Source organism: Caloenas nicobarica, chromosome 2 (assembly GCF_036013445.1).
Source record: "Caloenas nicobarica isolate bCalNic1 chromosome 2, bCalNic1.hap1, whole genome shotgun sequence".
Lineage (NCBI taxonomy): Eukaryota > Metazoa > Chordata > Aves > Columbiformes > Columbidae > Caloenas > Caloenas nicobarica.
The window spans coordinates 33709031-33726470 of NC_088246.1; positions in this window are offsets into that span (position 1 = coordinate 33709031).

Sequence of the window (17440 nt, forward strand, 5' to 3'; positions counted from 1 at the left end):
TGTCATTTAGTCTGTACTTCCTTTTTAAGATTTCATCTAAATATTGATCTGTGGAAAACAATTTCCATAAAAGTACTATATATAAATGTTTCATTCAAATTGCAAGTTTCTCCATTTCTCTAATGCAGCAAACAACCAAACCCTATTACAGTGAAGAGTTTGATTTCATAAATATTTATCCTAGTCCAGTGGTGATTTGTTATAGTGAGGTTAGACTGTGTCTTCAATACAAATTTATTTCCACAGTTGCAGTTGGAACTAATGAAGTCCATATTGCCAGACTGATGGTGTTCTTTCAAAATGCATATTGAATCCCAATGACTTCTACAGATCTTAAAGCACAACAGCTTTGGAAAATTTTATACCGAGTCTTCATTCTCAGTCTGGAGATTATTGTTTATACAGTGTTTTCCTCCTTTCTCTATTCCATCTTCAGGACTGTGGCTAAAAACTGTATAAAATTCACCAGCTATAGCACTCTTTAGTGAGTTACTAAATCCCTATTTTTTTTTCTTTCTTTTTTACTTTATTTTTTCAATAAAGAATTGTAATTAGGGGACTCAGAATGAACTCTCTGTCTTTTCTATTACCTTGGTGATACTTTGCTAATCAGCTAAATCTTGCAGGTAATTCCTAGGTTTAACAGAACAGCTTGTCAAAGAAACAGTTTCTATAGTTTCTGTTCACTTAACATTCATAGCCAAGAGATCATGGCATGAGAGGTGAGGAAGCATTTGACTGTGCAACTGTCTTGATCCAATCACTTTACTATTTACCTATAATATTTTATTCTTATAGGCTACTGCAACAATACATATACAGCATGCAAAAACAGAAGAGTTCCTACAGATGTAGAAGTGAAATATAGTATCTATACAGTTATTTTCTTGCAAGGATTTAATTATAGAAAAGTGGAATAAATTCTACGAATAAAGTTCAGGCCTACAGTATTTAAAGCCTTACTTAGATGGGTTGTCGTTAGACACATTAATGAACACAAAACTTTATTTTATTAAAAAAATAGGAAATAGCTTGATTCACATTTTACTCTTATCCAGTTCAATTTTATTGTATCAACTTCTACAGGAAAAAATTACAAAGAATTAATACTTGAAGCATTTGCTAATTGCCTATCTCCTGGTACACCTATCAGTCTTTGAGGAGAGCTTTGCTAAATACATCCACAACTAAACATTATCTTCTCACACAATTTCTCTGACCAGCCATGGCACTAAAATGCAGTGGGAACAGCATTCAGCTTCCTTTTAATAATTGGCTCGACTAACCAAGCATATTGTAGTAGTTGTTCGTATGTTTATCTCCAACACACATCGTATATATATGCGCACAGAAAGTTTGCAAGAATCTCTCTTCTTTAGCCATCATCCCCATTTCACTGATTAGGACACAAGACATTGTTTCTTATTTCTAGCAGTCATAACTCTGCCTGCCAAGAGCAAATGATTAATCAAGTCCTTAAAATGTCTTAACGGCTGTAAATCAAGTAGTAATTTTAAGAAGCAGAGCTCATGGACAAAATAGCTGTTTCATTTGCCAGGGAGAAGAAAGATATATTTAGTCACTTCTGGATGCTAAAATTGCCTTCCCATCAGATCTTTTAGAAAGGCAAGATGATTATTCCACAGGCCTTGTCTGCGTGTTGCTCCTGAAAAATCTCACTGCAACATGCATAGATTCCTATTTTTTCTCAGGATTCCCCAGTATCACAGCCACAAGTCTCTCTCTTGCTTGAGATAGCAGGTGTTCCCACACCTTACTGGCTCCATTTCCTGGACTTTGTCCTCCACATTTCTCTGAGACTCCTGTCACTGCCTGCTTTACATGCTACTCCTTGCATCCTTTATTTTGTCTGGTCCATCAGCTAAGACCAGTCAAGCAAACCTGGCTGACAGCAACAATTTTCTTCCACAATCATCCATATGCCTCCTCATCTCGTATCCCAGCACTCGTGGTTATTCTGTGAGCTCAGTTCTGGCCATTCTCAGTGCCAGGTCCAGCAGGTTATTTTAGGGACACTTTACTGAAAGCCGTTTACAAGGTGTTCATGGCACATCAGTGGCATGCACTTCCTTGGGTGGGAATGACTGTGCTTACAAATGTGGCCAGGGCAGCAATGTAGGCTGCAAACACAGAACAATGACTGGTTGAAGTTGGAGAAGAAGTATTCCTGTGTATCTACTGCCCAGCAGTATCTGCCATAACCAGATTAGGTTCTAGAGCTGGTTCTGGAAGCAGAGCTTAAATCATATTGTGGTTAGTTTATGACCAACTTCTGTTTAAAAGGCCTGTTCCTCCACCCAGTGGAGGCGATGGAGCATCTCTATATTCTTTAGGGTCAGATCAATTTTTTCTAACATCAAGAAAACAGAGATTCTATGTTTCATGAGCTCTGAAAAGTTTTTAGTACTGATTTTGAAATTATTTCTTTAAACTCCTAGAAGACATTAGAGTTTTATCTAAAACCCTCTGTTTCAGACAATGTTGAAGTCATTTGGACCACAGCATTCCTTGAACAAGTGTAGTATGGACTGTACTGACACAATTAAAATATTCTCAGTTGGAATCAACAGCTACATCAAAGCAGCCTGCTCACTGTTATAGTGAAGTTTAAGTTGGAGAAATATTTAAACAATGAAGCCCTTTCCAGATCTTCATTTTGCAGTTGTCTTCCCTCAACTCCAGCCTTGGAATCAGCTTTACCCACCTACTAACAGACCAGCAGGCTATCTAGTTTCTCATTTTATCCCATAATTGATCTTCAATTGACCAGTAACTAAAAGTCGGTCTGATATATAGGACCACCCAAAGCCCTTACATTAACATGCCATCATTTTGAAAAGGTTAATTACTGACGTCCTTTCCTTTCAGGCTGCAGGTTGTAGGTCATCATAAGATTTATAGAGGAGGCAGAGCTCATAGGGAAAAAGAAGAGGTTCAATGTATAGAACTTGAAGGAAATGCAAAATCCAGGACATCACTAGAGTCAGATAGCACCTTTAGTAACAATGCAAAAGGTCAACTTTTTAAAACAGGTCTGTAACTGCAACTATAATACAGCAAGAACGAAAATGGGCTGCAAAAATACCGTGGAATAATTCTGTAGCAAATATAAATCAGCATAGTTCGACTGAAGTAACTGGAGATCTGTCAGTTTACTATAGGTTACGATCTGGCCTCAAATGGACATTTGCATGCATAAATCAAGTAATTGCATGCACAAACTGATAGTTAATGTGATTTACATGTGTAAGCGTTCACATTAATTAGCAAGAGCACTATTGAACTAATGCATGTGCTGTTTTTTTCATGTGCAAGCAGATGCACCTGCAGACACTGAAGATTTTGTTAATAATGATGTGGGAAAGAAAGAAGAGGCCTCTTACACATTGAATAACCCCTTTCCTTCTCTGTCTCCCCTCACGCTCTGCCCCAGTCTGTTCTTATAAGAAAACCCCAGCTTTGACAAAGAAAAAATAATACTGAAGCTTTTGGTAACAAGGTTAGCCAGAAGAAGAGAAAAAAGAAACAAACATTGTGTCTGTTTCTGGCATTTCTGTGTCAGTTTAATGCTGGCATTACATATGGGTCAGTCTTAAGGGATATTAATCACATCGAACTTACTACAGAGTGCATATATCTACAGCAAATCACAGCAAAGCAAGCAATGAGTCACGCTTGGGAGAAAAAAGGCAGGTTTTAGACAGGAGGGAAAGCAATCAAGTAAACTCAAACTTCTCTTGCAAGAACCCAGTGTAGAGTGCATGTATCTGAGCCAAAATAAATTGTCATTAATCTCAAAGGATGAAAAGGCAATAGGTAGGGTCTACTGACAGAGGGATGTGCTGCAAAGTTTAAAGTTTGCACCACGAAGGTTGAGTCTTCTCAGATCTTGGATTAAGAGGTCAGCCAAATACAGCAAGGGATGCCAGGCTTCAAGGTTCCCCAAAGTTTAAGTGTATTCAGTGATAAGATTTCACACTAGTCCTGTTCCAAAAAGAGCAAGGAATCAGTGAGAATGAAGGAAACAAAATGCATGAATGAATGTATTTCAGCTGAACTGTTACAGAGACCCAGCCCAGAGAGATAACAAATTAAACAAAAAAATGGAAATAGTAAATCTGCCCATACAATCTCATTTCTCAAGAATCGAAACAAATTCTTAAATTCAGCAAACAACAAGGTATAGAAGAGGGAAGAGAGGAATTTGGAAAAGTCAGAGCACTTTCTTCTGACATTTTCAAGCTGAAACTTTCAACTTCAAGACAGTATTTTCAGTTCAAAATGAGCAGCTTTACAAATATCAGTCAAGGAGGGTTGAACAACTGAAAAAAATAAATAAAAGAAAAAACTTTGGGTTGTGTTAATTTTTTTTATACCCATTAATTTTTTTAATCACTGAAAAATACAATAATTTTCTGATTTGGAGCAGCTTTGAGCTATATGTAATTTAGTTATTTTATGGTTCAGCTGCCAGACTAAAATTTGCCATTATTTTCAATGTATTTAATTCTGTATTCCAGCCTGAACTGAATTCACTTAATATAAAATGCTGGGACAGGCTACTTTTCAAAGATTGGTATTAAAATGCAAACTAGAATGGCAGAAGAGAAATTGTGAAATCTCAAGGTGTCCTAGCAAGGGTAGTGCGATTCTGTCCTCCAAACATATCGCTTCCAGATCCATGTGACCAGCAATTCTGTTCACACAGACTGCGGACGCACGCAGCCTGGAGGAGTCTTTAAAAAAAATGGTCACTGGCTGGCTAACAGATTGCGATACACATTTCTGTCAAGGACGATGAGGCCGTGGAGAATGACTTCTCTGACATGTTCATGGCCTCTTATTTTTCTCCTTTCCATTTCACCACTCTCTTATAGTGCTTGCTGTGAGCCAGAGGATGAGATTTAAAATTAATTTAACATTTAATACCCAATGGTAAACAGTATTTTTTTTTAAATTACCTGATTATAGCTTACTGGCACAAGACTTGGAGCTGTAATGTAAAACATCCCTATCTTTGGGTTTTCTGTCATTATGTCTTTTTTTATATAGATAACTGCTTATCTTTTCTATGGCATTTGTGCTCACTGTCATAGGAATGCTAGAGATCACAGCACTAAGTGCCATGGCCAACCAGGGTGAAAAGAGACTTGCGGACATTAAGGAAGGCAAGCCAATACCACTCCAGATCTTCAGGATGTAATGGTACTGCGATCCATGCCGTGGCCTTGTAAAGATATGTTTTCTGTGTTTTCTATACAACACACTTCCTCTCCATCTTTACCAGACTTGTCACAGTGGGGTCGCATAAATGAGGTAACACAAATGACCCAATAACTATCATACTTTACATATACATTTTATGCAAACTTGATAATATTGTCACTCATTCAGGGGGGACACTTTATTTTCTGTAAAGAGTACATTAAAACTCACCAAAATCACAAGAATTTATTGCAAAGAAGTAAAGGCAACAAGTCAAACATGATCAGCAAACATAGAGATAACTCATGTAAGTCTTGGGAGTTGACCAGGAACCTTATGCAGTGGATTTCCTCCTGACACACATGACAGCTAGGGCTAGAGCTTCTGTCTTATGGAGAGAGAAAAGTCATAGTGCATTACCGACGTGCTCTGCAAAGAGGCACATTCCCTTCCTTCCCAATCACATAAGCTCAAAGAACAGGACATTTCTTTCTCTGCACGTGGTACAGCAGCTACCAAAACACTCCAAACTATTGCTAAGAAAACATCAATGCAATATGTCTTTGGAAAGAATGACTGATCATTTTTCCATCTTGTTTTGGGTGACTGTTTTTCCTGTTTCACTAAAGGTAGAAACTGAAGATGAAGAACATACATTACATGAAGAACATACGTTACGTTAACAAAATAATACTGCTGAAAAAAAGATTGAAGAAAATCCACAGAAGTTATATGTGTCAGAAGTTATTCAGGCAATCAGGTCTTATCAACCTGAGTGATCTGCCATTATTGGAAGCACTGAAGTTGTATGCATTGCCTTTTCATCCCTTTTGCAATCGTCCCTTTCATTTTTTCAATTCTGTTGGCAAAATTAAAGATTAAATCAATTCATAAACTCCACAGGGGCAAACAGGCAGAAGGGAAAAGTTGGCAAAAAGCTGTATTAATATGGATGAGCACAGGGGTCTCTTGAGGAAGCAACCTTCAATACTAACTTGAGGGCAAAAATAAAAGAACGCAGAAGAAATACAGATATTATGGTATCATATATTGTTCTTTGCTAGATATTGTCATCTAGTTATAATATTTCCTGTGACCATAATTTCTCATATTCAGGTATTTTTTATGAGAGAGAGCTGTTACATTTAACTAGAGGTTAAATTCTGTCCTACTAAAACCAGTTGAAAACAGCATTTATTTTTGTAGTTCTGTGACCTCATCCTGCAAATACTTCTGCTCTGGTATACGAGAGAGAGCTATCTCTTATTTTGGGTTACCCAAGCAGAGTAAGACCAAGTCCCTGTTGATTTCTTAGAAGCAGAAAAGTAAGTGTACAAATTAACTGATCTCTCACTAAAACTGTCAGGAATATTCTGATAGACAGACTTCCATGGAGAATTGATGGAGCAATATGTTGTTAGCAACAACTGCCCAGATGCCTTTCTTGAAGGACACTGTTCTTACTGGTTCCAGAAAGCTTCCTCTGCTTTTCTGGTTATAGGTGGTCTTGGTGATACAAGGTCTGGACAGAATCAGGGGTTATAGAATCATAGAATCATAGAATAGTTTGCGTTGGAAAGGACCTTCAAAGATCATCTAGTCTAACCCCCCTGCAATGAGCAGGGACATCTTCAACTAAATCAGGTTGCTCAGAGCCCCATCCAGCCTGGCCTTGAATGTCTCCAGGGATGGGGCATCTACCACTTCTCTGGCCAACCTGTGCCAGTGTCTCACCACCCTCATTGTAAAAATATTTCTTCCTTATATTTAGTCTAATCTACCCTGTCTTAGTTTAAAACTGTTACGCCTTGTGCTATCATTACCGGCCCTACTAAAATGCCTACCCACATCTTTCTTATAAGCTTCCTTTAAGTACTGAAAGGCTGCAATAAGGTCTCCTCGGAGCCTTCTTCAGGCTAAACAACACCAACTCTCTCAGGATTTCCTCCTAAGAGATGTGTTCCATCCTTCTGATCATTTTTGTGGCCTCCTCTGGACCAGCTCCAACAGGTCCATGTCTTTCCTGAGCTCAAGACTCCAGAGCTGGACACAGTATTCCAGGTGTGTTCTCACCATAGTGCATCTGTAGTTGTGGACACTCTGTATTAAAAAAAACATATTTACAAGTTTTCACTGACCAGTAATTTGCCTGTAACCGCATCTGGGTAATAATTCATCACTTCTTACACAGGTCTCCTGGTGAGAGCAGTGGGAAAGATATAGCATTAGGCAATATTATGTGTATTTCCACTTACACATGCAGTCTGCGTGTGGTGCACCTTACTATACACCGTACCTTTCAGCACAGGTGAAGTACAGCTGCAAGTGAAGTTGTTCCATTTGCAGAACTCTCTGCCTCTCCAAACAGAGAGGACATTGAGTTGTTACAATTGACCTATGTTTATAAGTAGTGGGTACTGCAGAAATGTTTAGAACAGAGCTGAGATAGGTGGGTCCTGTTAAGGATTCAGTCTGGATTTTCTGAATTTCCCACATTCTATGGGATTCCACTTGAGAGTGTGTCTAACAGTTCATGTGACACTGACTGTGAAGGGTGTTTTCATGCAAGTCTTATAAATTAATAAACATAAATGTGTTTATTAAGAGCGTGCAGATTTACACCTCCCTTCATATCCTGGAGAATATTTCACTGTCACAGTGATAAATCGCCCCCTGAGTAGAAGGAATAAATTCTGGTTTACATCTGTACTCCTTAAAACACCAGCGACTCTCTCAAAACACTTCAGCCCCAATTTCAACAACAGCCTTTTGTGATAAATGTCGAGACTTGCCACAGAGCACTTGCAAAATGGAGAGCTCTTCTTAGGAAATTTCCTCTCGTTTTCAGTTGGGCCCAGGGGTCTTTCATACCAGATCTGTGAGGCTTTGCCAGGGCCAATCACACAACACAATTTCAGGATTGAGACCCTGGAAAATGACCAAGTCATTGACATCTGATTGCTGCCTCCCAGGACACGCACATCCCAATACACGTGGCAGATTCAGAACACACACATCAAGACCTGATTGGTCTTTGCAGCGTAAAGACTGGCTAGAACTCTTGCACTCACCACAACTATGCCTGGTATATTTGCACATCCAAAATGCAGGAACCCTCTGAGATGACATAGTGTGTCAAACACATGAGTAAATTGGAGCCTGGAGGAAAGGATATGAACCTTGTTCAGGAGAATATGAAGAGTGCCTTGCTAAGAATACTACAGTTAAATTAAAACCGCCTTAAAAAAGTTTCTCAGCTTGTCAGTGTTTATCTATCTCCTCTTCAGTCATCCCTTCTGTCTCCTTACCGCTTTGCATTTTGTGGTAATTAGCCAAATATGTAGAAAGATTTTTCTTTTTTTTTGCTTAAAAATGAAAAGTCTAGGCATAGTCTGCATTTTGATCCAAAGCTTTTTGGTGGATGACACATTTTTGGATCCTATCTGATTCTGGTGTCATACTGCTGGCAATAAACTGTATTTACTCTTGTTGTGCCTAATCATATATACTAGTAATATCTGGGAAGATATTGGCAATGCAGGTGAGAAAGATCTGAATGACAGATGATCCAAAATTTTAATTAGCTCCCCAAGAGGGGGCATGTCTGGCAAAGAAGTTTGCCATAATAAAGATGTTTAGGTGTTAAATGTAGTTGTTCCAAACAGAGATGTATATTGGAGCAATATGACCACCCAGAGCCAGGGAAGAGTATTATATAAGTGGATAGAGCACGGCAGATTGACACAAGGCAAGAGAGAGGCCACTGGTGAACAGGGGTGCATTTCTAGTGGCTGACTGTTAAAATGAAAGTTTATGAAAATCACATTTTTGTCCTCATTTGCAGTGGAAATCAGTACACTGGTGTTGATAACGTTGTTTCAAAAAGAAAATTAGGTTAAGAAATAACTTTATTCCTTCTCTCTTCCACCAAAGGATGAAGATGCCTTGCCAAGACCCATGCTGGTGACAGCGTAAACCTGACTCTGGGGCACCCCAGCCATCTGTCAAGCTGGGCCATTCTCATAGGGCATCTCTCACCATCACCGACCAAATCAGTCCCATGTCTTCCTGCCTGTGCTCTCCACAGATTCACCCATCTTTCTGGGTCTCACCACCCCAACCCCTTCCCCTGCCAGCCTGCCTCCCAGCAGTCCTGGTGCAGGGACAAGCTAGAGCATCATGAAGGCAAAACCTAGGCTGTAAACTAGTTTTGGGGAACCTTCAGCAGCTCTCTGACTGGTGTGGCTGCAGGATGGAGCGGGTCCTAGGAGCCCCTGGGCACCGTGCCCTCTCCAGTCCAGGAAGGGAGGCTGCCCTCAGGGTCCTAGGGCAATAACTGGCTCTAATGTCCCTGGCCAGCCTCACTGGGACCTCACCCTCAAGCTTCCCAGCTGTTCAACTCAACTCAAAGAGTCTCTCATTTGCCAAAAAAGTTACTGTTAAGAGCAAACCGGAGTTGGCTGTGTCTCTCTGTACCTTTCCATGTTTGTCTTGTAAGAGAGAAATAACTGTAAAGACAGATTTGGTTTTGTTTTGGGTTTTTTTCTCTCTCCAAGAGATACTAGGATGCTGCAAAACAGTGGTCTATCAAATACCGGGGAGAGCTATGCTACCGCACTTCAGTCTGGCAACTGCTGTCCCTTTCTCCAGTGAAAAAGATATTTTAACCTGGTCCATTCTCTGGAAACCAAAATTCTGGAAAATATTGTTTCATATGTCACCTGAATCTGTTTGAGCTTTTCCAATGTCTTTTAATGTATTTCCACATAGATATCCAGCTTTGAAATGTCCTCATAATAACTGAGCAAGTTTTCAGATGACATAAAACCAGAAGAAGGATCAATATGCCAGACAATAGGGCTGCCATTCAGAAGGAGATAGATAGGCTGAAGAAATGGGATGACAGAAACCTCATGAGGACCCTGTACCTGGGACACAGTAACACCATGTAGCAGGACAATCTGGGAGATGACTGGCTGGGGACCAGCTTTGCAGAGAAGGATCCCGGAATCTTGGTGGGTGGTAAGTTGGATGGCATGAGCTTGCAGTGAGGAAGGCTAAGCACATACTGGGCATCATCTACCATACTGCACCAGCTGAAGAAAAGCTATACAGCACTTGTAAGGCCACTCCTGGAGTACAATGTTCAGTTTTGGGCTGCCCAGCTGTTTAGCATAACATTAGATTAAATTTGTTTAATTTAATGGGAAAAGATGCAGAAACAGAGTTCTAAAGCATAAATCTGACCACTGTAGAGTAGTTTCTAAGTCAGACATTCAAATAACACCACTTACAGTGTTCACAAGCAGCACAGCACCCCATGCTTGCTGGGAAGCTGAAATAAGACAATGGGTTGATTTAGTACATATATTGAACGGGATTCACGTAACACATGGGGTACATGAAGAAGGGCTACACTGCAATGTTGCTTTCATCTGTAGGAGGACAGTTGGGCATGCAATGTCTCTAATACCTCTAGACTGCTTAAACCCACGCACTGCCAACTTCCACACTGGTTGGCAGTGAGGCAAATCTAGCTGTTTACTTGATAGATTAAGTTGCTTTTCTATATATTTGAAAAAGCAAAATAACTGCCTTGCCTCCTACACCTTCGAAACATAAGCAAGTCAAAGGAATAAAGAAAATTTTTAAATTTCTGTTTTCTGAATTCTTTTTGAAGGCACATTTTAGCAAGATCATTTTATTCTTCCTTTTTAATAATATAGGAGTTGTTTTTTCCAAAATGTATTATTCTGTCAAAATGCGTCAGTTTTCATTAAACTTTTATCAGGATACAAAATAAATAAGTGGCACTTTAACGAGAAAATAATGAAACTGCTTGGACAGTAGAAGACTCATTTCACTACTTTGCCTCATTTGAAGAGTTTAGAGAATAAAAATAAGTATTAAGGGTAATTTTTTTTTTTCTAGTCCTATCTGCTCAGCTATATTTTTGGTGGAAAGGCATAACTTTGTGCTGCACACAGTCTAAAAATTAAATTTGTTCTGAAACTTCAGTCACTATCCCAAAACAGAGTTGTTCTGCTGGTCTGCTTTAGAGCTCAGTGTCTCAGAGACTGAACTTGGTGCCTTCTTGCTTCATATCATGTTAGTGCAGGAACATGTCATCACTGTTGTTTCTGTCACTGACAAGAGGCAGAATCTGCAGAGGAGTTCTCTGAGAGAAAAAAACACTTGATACAGAGTCAGAAACTATGCAGGAAAGCTCCATTTATTTATTTTTCTCACGTTACTGTAAGATGCCCTGCTTATTTCTATGTCACCCTTTTTATTTAATTCCCAAAAGTAACTGCACTACACCTGATAATCTGTTTAAAACAGTACTGTGTTTGCCTCTGATTACTGAAAAATTGTGTTTTTCACACCAGTTCTTTAACTATAGAAAACCAGATGAAATAAGGATTATTCTAAGATCTACTGTCAGGCAGGACAGAAAATCTAGTTTGCTAGACATGCTGTGAACTTTTCTATTAAGAGTCTGGTGATGAAAGACAGTGGTTTCCAATATGATTTTTTTTTTTTTTGGTGATGGAACAAGTTCTTTATGTTGCAGAAATCAGAAACATACAGCTAGAACAACGTAGCAAAAAAAAAGACTGCATCCCACTGCAGCCTTTCGTAACCAGAAAATGTGGTCTTTTTAACAGTAAATTCATAATCTGTAAAAATAAAGTCCAGAGTAAGCATGATTTAACTGAAGTGGGTGTTTTAATCCTACATAGTATATACCACCCTCCCTTATACTGCAGTTTTATTGGCAACTAGAAGAGCTGATAATACTGCATTATATAAAAAGATAGCAGAGTCACCATGTCTAGGTATGATTTTCAAGATATCATAGAGGATGGGCACTCAGACCACAAATGAGTAGTGTGGTATTTAAATCATAACAGTTTCAGAGCCCAGATGCTGAAGTAGTTATATAATTGTGTTGCATCTGAGTGTTTTAACATTGTTTAGCTCTGGAAGGAGATCACACATTCTCCTACATGTGGACATATATGGTCAAATTTTGCCATTATTTTCCATGCAAACATTGAACAAATTCTTTTTCTGGAAATGTTAAGAGTACAGCTTCAGACCTAAAATTAAAGACTGATTATAGTAGAATAAAACTGAAGAACAGCTAATAAGGGTTATTCAGAGTAGTTAGTCACCATTACACCCACATGGGCATTTCAAGGACATTGCAGAAATGTTTTGGTGAACATAGTACTTCAGGGCATCTGAGTATGACAGAGCTATCTAAAAATATACATCTGCAATAGATTCTTAATCTGACATAAGCATTTTAAAGCAAATATCTAAATGGATTTCCAAGTTTTCAGAACATAAGTAGCATGCAAGCGTTGTTGGTCACATCTAAAAGGACACATTTAATGCTCTATGACATTTCTCTTATGCATCCATCTCACTCAGATGTCCCCATCCTAGAAGTTTTGTCCTTTATAATTGAAATTTGACATATTAGCATTTGTTGACACCTGTGGATGAGGAAAAAGCACTTCTCTTCAGTTGCCCTGTGAAAGAGCAAGTGCAAAGACTACAATTTTCTGTGCTGATGATTTCATTATAACTCACCTAACTAGTGCCACAGCTGTAGATAAAGAACTACTGTCCAGTCTTGAGGGGCTTACAGGGAGGATAATTACTACCGTTACTTATTACTAACCTAGTGAAGTTTAATGTTGCTAATCTGGAAGAAAACAGTATGCAGTTTTCTTTATCCAGCTTAAAAAATTAGTATCAGCAAGTTGCAGACTAAAAGCAGAAAACCTGCTATTTTGCTTTGTTTCAGCATGACTCCGTTGAGGCCAATTGGGCTATACAAGTTTGCATCTGATAAGGCAGACAAACTGTCATCATGTCACTGCCAGTCCAGTTTTACTGAGGAATAATTCCAGTTGATATAAATGGAAATGAAATGCTACTTTCAACCTCTGTATCAGAGAGGATGATGGAGACTTAGTAAAAGGTGGTTCAACTTCAGCAACTGCCAGAGTTTTGGGTTTCAAAAACCTGCTTCGACCCCTTGGATTGGTCACATCCTCTCATGCAGTGCACCCTCCTGTCCTTGTCACTGTTCCACTTCACTGGAGGGTATAGTAGGACTGTGCTGGCATTTCCTATTACTGTTATCCAATAGGGAAAATCATTTATCACACAAGGTCTGCTTGGCAGGCACACAGCCTCTATGCCAGCCAACAGAGACCACTGCTGTTCAGCATCCACACTTTTCTGTCTTCTCCAAGGAAAAGAAAAAAGCTGTGATTTTTTCACTGGAAAGCCCTCAGAAAAGATAAATCTTGTGGTCTTGTATAAAAATGTACACAGTTCCTCATCAATGTACAAGAAAAGGGGAAAGAGAAAGACCAACAGGGATGATTTGATCCCGTGTGGATATGCCAGATGGAAACTCGAACTTCTGTCCTTGCCACAGTGGAAGTACAAAATGGATAACAAGTGGTCCCCAAGTTTCTTATGTTAACCCACTGCACACAGCTATGTTGGGTTATTACCTCAGCTGCTTGCTCAGAAACCTGATCAGCTAATACTCTGCAGGGAAAATGCAGGGGTTTGGTGCAAGTTCTATCCTTACTTGAGTTTGAAAATAGTTTCCTGAGTTTGTGAGTTCTTCCCTTTTGGCTTTTAAATGCTTAGGTTTCAAAATTCTGAATTTTCTTTTAATCCTCAGTTTCTATTTTATTGTAATTTTGTGTGTTGAACTTTGCCAGATGTCTAATTTGTTTTATAGAACCAGGAAATCTTTCCCAAACTGGTAATTCTTTACTCTCTTTTCATTCCTCTACCAATTTCCTTGAATTGAGAGAAATTACAGCCGTCCTCATAAAAACAAACCAAATCCCAAGATGTTGTTATGAACTAATGAAAGTAAGTGCTCAGGAATTTTTTAAAACCACTGTAGACCTTGTTGAAGCGTGTTAGCTGCCATTTTAAGACAAGTAGCTATTTTACTACCTTCTTTCACAGTAGTATTTTTTTAATGTTTTAGAATTTATCTGGACACATCCACTATCCAGTGATGTTACAATTGTTTGAATAAGACTTTGATACAAATCCTATTGTACAAACTATTTTTTTTCAGAATACATAGTGGGGAAAGTGTTGGGATTTGAGGGATTTTCTGTCTATTTTGGGTTTGTTTGTTTGAACTAAGACAGGTATTAAAATCTTAAAAGTATGATTGGACTGGTGCATGCTTAAAGTCTTTAAAAAACAGCAAAAGCTGGTAAAACCAATGCAGAGGGAGAGGCAGTCATGAGTTTCCTTAGCATGGGGAAGATCTAGAAGGTGATTTCAGTAGCTATCAGCTTGAGAGCCAGGTGAAGCCTGCAATTGCAGGCATCTGGCCCAAGGATTTCTGGTCTTCATGTGAGCAGGTGACTCAGAGCAAAGTGTGCATGAGTGTGTGGCCCAACAGTGATATTTGAAAAACTATTCCTGGGTGGACAGCCCTGTTCTAGTCAAGGTGTTTATGCCCTAAATTCATGTTGAGTAACACTTTATTCATTGTTTCTGACAACACATGAGCCTATATGTACTTTCTACACCTTGTATTTTACAAGAGGGTCTAAACAAAAATATCCTGTGACTTTCAGTGAGACCAGTTGTCACCCCAAGAATATGTTTAAAAGTAAGGGAGAGATAGAAATTCATTTTAATGCATCTTCTGGTGTCGGTCTAATGTTACTCTTCCAGTACTTATTTAGTGTTAAAAATACACAGCTATTTCTGCAATGCCCATCTAAGCTACAGCGTGGGACCACCTACTCCTGCAGAAGAGGTAAAATAGCTCTCAGTACCTATATTTCATCTTGCACTTCTAACAACTTTACTGCACTATTCCAAATATAGACTTGGGTTTTCTGGGAGCAAAAATATTTGTAGCGATTCTCCTAGGGGATTTTTGCTTCACAAAAATGGGTCCAGGGTGACAGCCCTGCTGCACTAAGCTGGGCTATGATTTACAGGATGAATGAGTCCTGACAGAATATGGAAGGTAAAACCTCCTTGTAACACAACTGAGGGTAGTTGTTTCTTAAAATTTTTTGTTATGTGTGTAGGTATGACCAAAAGCTGATGAAAGTATGTATATATACTACTCCCTCAGGAGAAATATTTAATTTAGCAGTGTTTCTCGAGATGTCTGGGCCTGTCTAAGTAGGAAAATTTACCTGCTTAACTACACCACTGTAATTCCCCACGGGGATGCAAGGAATAAGTGTATCCATGAAGGCAGTTACAGCTCTGGCAGTAAATTTCTCCAGATAGACAAACCCAGCAGGTTTTGCCCGCAACAGGAAAATTCAGACCTGATATTCATAAGACATAATTGATGAAGTTGCAGCACAGAGATGACACAGCTGCTTAACCTTAAGGGAAAGAGCAAAGGGTCCTGTTTGTTACTCTACAATATATATTAACATATAAAGGACTATCATTGCCTAGTTTAGTATCATTTTGTGCATTCTCAGTGCTCTGTAAACCTCAGTTTTATTTGGATTAGATGTTGACCATTTGAATTAAACTCACCTGATTTGGCGCAGTAGGCTCAGATTCATGAAGAAGCCTGTGCTCTCCTTGTCTCCATGGAGAAATGGTATTGTCAATGTTTTTGGTTTTTTTTTTATTTTCAATGTTTTGTTTTATTGTCAATGTCAAGTGCCAGATTTTGCCAGTAAAGAGTTACCACACGTGAGAGGCATTATGCCAAGATCCCGAATGGATGCAGCCTAACCTAGTGAAGCAGACCTACGAAAGCACAGTTTCCTTATTGAGTCAATGACAGAAATGTTAGAGGTGCTTTGCAGACTTGTACAAATACATCCTATCAGTCTTAATTTGCCTACATTTTCATATCGATAGCTTCCTTTAAGAGGCTTCCAAAACCATTTCACTTCTTGCCTGACCACACAGACACATTATAACTTCTGTTCTTTTTCTTCAAGTGGTGGCACAAGCTCTGGTCTGTGCCTAGAATAGATGGACCTGCATTGCAATCACTTACCAACCACCACCAACACAGAGCACTGTTGTTACCAGTGAAAGAATAATAAGAATTCACCAGCAGTAATGGCAAGACATGAAGCATATTTTAATTTAGTAAATGCACAAACACTGCCATAAAACATCAGTAGCTTGAGATCTTCTTTAGAAATGAGCTGTCAGGAGGAGGAAAAAAAATAAAAATAGTAGTTACTATCAAAAGGGTGTTGCCTGATCTGGTGGTTTTACAGCTTTTTTTTTTTGCCTAGTACTTAAGTTCTATTTAGGACTGAGAGTCTCTTAACCTGATCAGTGTTCTTGCCTTCAGAGAATAAATACATGCTCTCTGTATTGAACTGAATATGAATGTGGGCTGCAGATAATTTTTCAGCTTTTCACTCAAGTGCTTACCCCCTCTTTTTCTGCTCCATAAAATATGCAATTGAGCAGACTCCCTTGGAGCTAACAGTGACAGATATAATTAATTAGCTATATAATCTTAAATTGTTGTTCTAGTTTTTATGTTAATTTTTGTAAGAGGTAATCTAAATCATTATACTGAACTCTTGGTTCTAAGGACTATAGTGATGAATCTGATCTGGAAGCTCAAATTAAATGAATTAATATTTTAAAATAGTTTGTTTTGGTTTCAGACCTCTTAGCTCAGCTCAGCTCAAATTTAAGTTCATATTTAGTCCTTTAACCTTTCCCAGTCCCAATTTAAACTGCTACAGATCCCTTTTAAAGGTTTGTATTCTCCTCCTGAATTGTCTATCCCTGGACACCCTAAATGTTTGTTTCCTATGCTTCGATTTCTCTTTGTGTAAATCTGTATTACTGCTACCTACCTCTACCTGTAAAGTACCTTAAGACCAACTGAGAGAAAAATTCTAATAAGGAGCAAATATGATAAAAAACATTTGTTATGAGGGTCACATTTTGTAGACAAGCTTGAGTTTTGTGACTAATGAACTGTCTGTATTTTCTTCTTCACATTTGTAGATACATTATAATTTAATTGGCAGCCCACTCCTGGGCTCCCTCCAGTAATTCCTTACCCTTCCTGAACTGGGGAGCCCAGAACTGGACACAGCACTCCAGATGTGGCCTCACCAGGGCAGAGCAGAGGGGGAGGAAAACCTCCCTCGACCTGCTGGTCACACTTTTCTTAATGCACCTCAGGATA